A 7059-nucleotide genomic window follows, 5' to 3' on the forward strand; every position below is an offset into this window, starting at 1 on the left:
GATTGTTTTTACAGATGGCAAAGAGCTCTCTTTGTCGTCTGTAAAATAAATCGCAGACGGCAAAGTTTTTGCTGTCTATGATTTTTTTTTACAGACGGCAAAAGGAGCTATTTGCCGTCTGTAAAAAAGAATCCCAGATGGCAAAGAATCTTTGCCGTCTGTGTTTTTTTACAGACGACAAAGTATGGATTTGCCGTCAATTGTTCTTTGCCGTCAGCCGCTCTTGGCAAAGTTTGTCTTTGTCGTCTGGCCCGATGAAATGCTGACGACAAAGAACAGTACTGACGGCAAATCTCCAATTTCCCGTAGTGCAACCGGCAGGAGCCTTATGGTTGTCTCTTTATTGTATGAATTGCAAAGGTCACGTAATTGCTTTACTTTATCACTATGGGTTAGCAATAGTAGTAGTAGCAATAGTTGGCGAGACGACCACGATGCTATGATGAAGATCATGGTGTCAAGCCGGTGACGATGGAGATCATAACGATGCTTTGGAGATGGAGATCAAAAGCACAAGATGATGATGGCCATATCATGTCACATATTTTGATTGCCTGTGATGTTTATCTTATTGTGCTTATTATTTTTCTTAGTACGGTGGTAGAATTATAAGATGATCCCTTACAAAATTTCAAGGTACAAGTGTTCTCCCAGAGTATGCACCGTTGCAAAAGTTCGTCGTCCGAGACACCACATGATGATCGGGTGTGATAAGTTCTACGTTCAAATAGAACGGGTGTAAGACAGTTTTGCACATGCAGAATAGTCGGGTTAAACTTGATGAGCCTAGCATGTACAGACATGCCCTAGGAACACTGGAGACCAAAAGGTCGAGCGTGAATCATATAGTAGATATGATGAACATAAGATGTTCACCATTGAAAACTACTCCATCTCTTGTGATGATCGGACATAGTTTAGTTGATTTGGATCATGTGATCATTTAGTTGACTAGAGGGATGTCTATCTAAGTGGGAGTTCTTTAGTAATATGATTAATTGAATGTTAATTTATCATGAACTTAGTCCTGATAGTTTTTGCATATATATGTTGTTGTAGATCAATCGCCCGTGCTACCGTTCCCTTGAATTTTAATGCATTCCTAGAGAAAGCTAAGTTTAAAGATGATGGTAGCAACCACATGGACAAGGTCCGTAACTTGAGGATTATCCTCATTGCGGCACAGAAGAATTATGTTCTGGAAGCACCGCTAGGTGACAGGCCTACTGAAGGAGCAACTCCAGACGTTATGAACTTCTGGAAAGCTCGTTCTGATGACTACTCGATAGTTCAGTGTGCCATGCTTTACGGCTTAGAATCAGGACTTCAAAGACGTTTTAAACTCATGGAGCATATGATATGTTCCAAGAGTTGTAGTTAATATTTCAAGCAAATGCCCGAATTGAGAGATATGAAGTCTCCAATAAGTTCTATTGCTGCAAGATGGAGGAGAACAATTCTATTAGTGAACACTTTCTCAGAATGTCTGGGTACTACAATCACATGACTCAACTTGGTTGCAAAGTTGACGAAGATAGTGTTATTGATAGAGTTCTTCAATCACTGCCACCAAGCTATAAATGCTTTGTGATGAACTATAATATGCAAGGGATGTAGAAGATAATTTCCGAGCTCTTCGCTATGCTCAAAGAGGCAATAATAAAGTTGTTATTTATATTTCCTTATACATCATTATAAAAGTCTTTTATTCATGCTAGAATTTTAACCGGAAACTAGATACATGTGTGAATACATAGACGAAACAGAGTGTCCCTAGTATGCCTCTACTAGACTAGCTTGTTAATCAAAGATGGTTATGTTTCCAAACCATAGACGTGAGTTGTCATTTGATCAACGGGATCGCATCATCAGGAGAATGATCTAACGGACAAGACCCATCCGTTAGCTTAGCAACTTGATCGTTTAGTTTTTTCTGCTATTGCTTTCTTCATAACTTATACATGTTCCTGTGACTATGAGATTATGCAACTCCCGAATACCGGAGGAACACCTTGTGTGCTATCAAACATCACAGCATAATTGGGTGATTATAAAGATGCTCTACGGCTGTCTCCAAAGGTGTTTGTGGTGTTGCCATATATCGAGAATTGTATTTGTCACTCTGAGTGTCGGAGAGGTATCTCTGGGCCCTCTTGGTAATACACATCGTAATAAGCCTTGCAAGCAAACGACTGATGAGTTAGTCACGAGATGATGTATTACAGAACGAGTAAAGAGACTTGCCGATGATGAGATTGAACTAGATATGATGACACCGACGATCGAATCTCGGGCAAGTAACATACCACTGACAAAAGGAACAACGTATGTTGTGATGCGTTTGATCGATAAAGATCTTCGTAGAATATGTGGGAGCCAACATGAACACCTAGGTTCCGCTATTGGTTATTGATCGGAGATGAGTTTCGGTCATGTCTACATAGTTCTCGAACCCGTAGGGTCCGCACGGTTAACGTTCGATGACGATCGGTATTATGAGTTTATATGTCTGGATGCACCGAAGGTAGTTCAGATTCCCGAATGTGATCATGGACATGACGAGGAGTCTCGAAATGGTCGAGACATAAAGATTGATATATGGGAAGGTTATATTCGGACACCGTAAGTGTTCTGGGGGTCACTGGATAGAAACCGGAGTACTGGGAGGTTACCGAAACCCCCCGGGGGGTATATGGGCCTTGATGGGCCTTAGGGAGAGAGAGAGGGCTGGCTAGGGCTGGGCCGCGCCCCCCCTCCTCCCAAGCGTAGTCCGAATTGGACTAGGGGGGAGGGGTGGCGCCCCCTCCTTTCCTTCTCCTCCTCTCCCTTCCTTCCCCCTCTCCTACACCTACTAGGAATAGGAGGAGTCCTACTCCTAGTGGGAGTAGCACTCCCCCCTGGGCGCGCCCTCTCCCTGGTCGGCCTCCTCCTCCTCCCTCCTTTATATACGTGGGGAGGGGGTACCTCATTGACACACAAGGTTATTTTCAAGCCGTGTGCGGTGCCCCCCTCCATAGTTACGTGCCTCGATCATATCGTTGCAGTGCTTAGGCAAAGCCCTACGCCGATAACTTAATCATCACTGTCACCATGCCGTCGTGCTGACGGAAGTCTCTCACGATGCTCAACTGGATCAAGAGTTCATGGGACATCATCGAGCTGAACGTGTGCTGAACACGGAGGTGCCGTATGTTCGGTGCTTGGATCGGTTGGATCGCTAACACGTTGGACTGCATCAACCGCGTCACTAGATGCTTTCAGTTTCGTTCTACGAGGATACATGGACACACTCTCCCGCTCGTTGCTATGCTTCTCATGGATAGATCTTCCATGATCGTAGGATTTTTTTTGAAATACTATGTTCCCCAACAGCTCGCGACCCGTCACGCGCGCTCTGCTCTCGCGTCCCTCCGAGTGCTCTGCCCTTGTCCCTCCATGAGCATGATCACGCACATTCGTGTGCAAGAGGTTCCGCCGGGCATGGCGCGACGATGCAGTTACCCGCTGTAAAAACTGCCATGCAAACGCGCCGAGAATCCACGCCGCCCGGACCCCTTTTATTCCTGCGGCCATTTACCTTCATCTCTCGTCTCAAACGACACAATAAGAACGCCCACGAGTACACATACAAAGAGGACATCCAGTGGTTCCAATGGCGCTCCCCGTCGCTCCAATGGCGCTCCCAGCAGCCGAAGACGACAACGGTGGGCAGTTCACCATGCATCACATAGTGGACACCCACGTGTGGGGGAAGGCACTCTCAGTGGTGTACACAAATGATCCGGTCTCGATGGAGAGCTCCATCCAAGCTATGGAGTAGTTCCTTGCCGAGGACAAGTACCAAGTTGTCGGCTTCGACCTTGAGTACAGCATCGGTCATGCCGGGCACAATTAGAAGGTTGCCGTCGCCCAGTTATACGTGCGACATGACGTCCTCGTCTACCACTTCCACCTTGCCACAAGGCCTTGCGAGCGTATCTCCAGGTTTATCAACAACTCCGATTACAGTTTCGCTACGGTGGACACCACCAACGATCTAAAAGCGCTCAAGGTTTCGAACTTGAAATGCCTGAATCTTGTCAACATCCAGCACCACTACAAGGTCTAGGGCAGCGACCAAAGCAAACTGAACTCCCTGGTTGATCTCACCTCGGCCATCATTGACCCCTTCTACGCGAAGATGAAGCAAGAGAGCAATAAGGACAAGAACGCCTGGCACAGTGTGTGGCATAAGAGACTGGATGAATAACATGTCAAGTACGCCACCATGAACGCATACACAAGCTATGAGATGTACAGGCGGATCATTGACATGAGGAACTGTCTTCTTCCTGACCCAGACGAGGGATCGAGCCACATAGTAGTGATGGGAGCGTCACAAGAACTAGATGATTAGACGATTGTTTCTCCTACTTTAGAATACATGCAATTGTTTATTGAGGTGTGTGCGAATGATCTATATAGTCACCTTTGTAATTGGATGTTTATTTCACTTACATATATGTTATTCTACTGTGGATAGAGCAATTCACACAGCTTATTAGCAGCAATCATCTGTGTTATTATTGGTCTTCGCACAGATTTCAGATTACAGACCTGTTTGCCGCCTATCACACACATCTTGTTCAGTTGAACCGTTTTCATTGTGTTCCCTAATCACACACAGTTCATCCCAGTGAACCGTGTGCTGTATATCGCACATGCCTTCATCTGGCTGCCCATTTCTTTTGTGCCTCCTCATCCTAAATAGTTAATTGAGCTGAACCGTATGCCCTGCATCGCACATGCAACTAAATTATGAACCATGTTTGATGCATCTGTCATCGCAAATGTTTTGCACCTTTTTGACGGGTTTTTTACACCACTATTTGCGATTATGGCATTGCACGTAGTTTCGTTGAAGGGTCTCTGATCGTAGTGTCGCGTTTGGACCATCCTGAAGTAGTGTAAACACACGCTCACACACCCTATCCCCATGGGAACCTCTAAGAGATTGAGCAAATGACTATATAAGAAGCAAAATGAGTGAATCTATATACTCTAAAATATGTCTATATATATCCAAATGTTTAGTCCATTTGAAATGTATAGAAAGTCAAATATTTGGAAACGGAGGGAGTAAGAAACAGTAAAATAAACAATACATATGCTCGGTTTTCAGCTCAACAAATCAATTAGGCTTTGGCCATCTTGCTGGATGAGCTGATTTTGTTTAATTGGGGACGTAGATATTTTTTTTTCTTTTTTGAATACCAGAACACCGCAGATTGTTGATATGGGTTCAGATTTCATGAATATGTACCAGAGCCGATTTTTTTTATATGAACTAATGTAGACTGGGCATTAGCTTCTCTTCTGCACTTTCCCTCCAATCCTGCTCAAACAATCGTGTCTTAAGTTAGTTTTTATATAAAAAAATATCATTTGACAAATCCAAAGTGGATATAATTTTTTCGTACAACCATGTTTTAAGTTATTTTTCTCTCCTAAATAACCATATGCTTCCTCTATACAACTATTCTTGACATATATAGAGCTACGTTTTGTTTATTCACACTCTTCTAAGCTTCTCATCGAGTAGGAAAAAAACCTCAAGTTGTTGCATCAATAATAAAAATAAAATGGGAAACCACAAACCTTGTACGTAAGAAGCAGATTAATTTGTAATGAGCAATGCAGTTATAAGGAGAGTGAGTGAGATATAAGGCTTTAGCAACTTTATACACATGAAAAACTCTCTTCGGTGGATAATGAATATAATTACGTGCAGTAAAGGAATTTTGACCCTTTAAATCTCATCTCACAGTCATGATTACCCCATAGTGTAGTATGCCGATGATACACTAATTGTGTTACCTGCTTCTAACCACCAGCTCCTTGCTCTTAAAGACATGCTTGATGTTTTTGCTGCTTCAACTGGGTTATCTGTGAATTTTGCAAAATCTGTTATGGTGCCTATGAACATGTCAGATGATGAAGCTAATAGGTGGGCTTCAATCCTAGGATGCAAATTGGGGTTCATGCCTTTCACATATTTGGGTCTCCCCATGGGGACTACCAGGCCCTCAATTCAGGATCTATTGCCCCTTGTGCATAGGATTGCAATGAGGTTATCTGCCACTTCTAGCTTTCTAAACCAAGGAAGTAGGATACAATTGCTCCAGTATGTTTTAACTTCTATGCCCATATACTTTTTCTCCACACTTGTCATCCCTCCTGGAATTCCGAAGCAAACTGAAAGGATTCAGAGACAATGCCTTTGGAGAAGGAATTTTGATACTCCAAGACAATCTCTGGCATCTTGGGATTTGGTATGTCTACCAAAAAATAAGGGGGGTCTTGGTGTGCTAAATTTAAGGGTGCAGAATGAGGCCTTACTTATGAAATTCTTGCACAAGTTTGATAATCACCATGACATCCCCTGGGTTGGTCTCATCTGGAATTCTCACTATGATAGCTCTGTCCGTCATACTACCATTCTTTGTGGGTCCTTTTGGTGGCCTGATGTGTTTAAATTGGCACACAAATACTGTCAGCTGGCATCTCCAAAGTTGGGGGATTGGAGGTCTATTCGATTTTGGACTGACAGTTGGGTGGTTGAGCTTAAGGGTTCCTCCATCAGTGAAAACTTTCCCAGGCTCTTTTCATTTGTTATTGATGGACAACTTTCAGTGTCTGATGTGCTTTCTCAAGAGATCCTGTCAACTATGCATCTACCTCTGTCTACACAGGCTTTTGCTGAGCTGGAATGTCTTCAACAAATAATAAATGCTTATGCTTGCACTACAGATCATGACACATGGATATGGCATTTTAATAAGGGGTGCTTTAGACCTAAATCCTTTTATGTGCATGAGCATCAAGATATTGTTGTTGATACTATTTTCCAATGGATTTGGAATTCTTCATGCACTCTGAAAATTAAAATGGTTGAATGGCTTCTGCTGAGGGATTATTTAAATACCAGAGATATGCTACAGATGCGGCATTGGCATGTGGAGGATCATTCTTGTGTGCTATGCCCATATCACATTCATGAGGGTGTTGCTCACCTGTTTT

Source organism: Triticum dicoccoides, chromosome 1B, assembly GCF_002162155.2.
Source record: "Triticum dicoccoides isolate Atlit2015 ecotype Zavitan chromosome 1B, WEW_v2.0, whole genome shotgun sequence".
Classification (NCBI taxonomy): Eukaryota; Viridiplantae; Streptophyta; class Magnoliopsida; order Poales; family Poaceae; genus Triticum; species Triticum dicoccoides.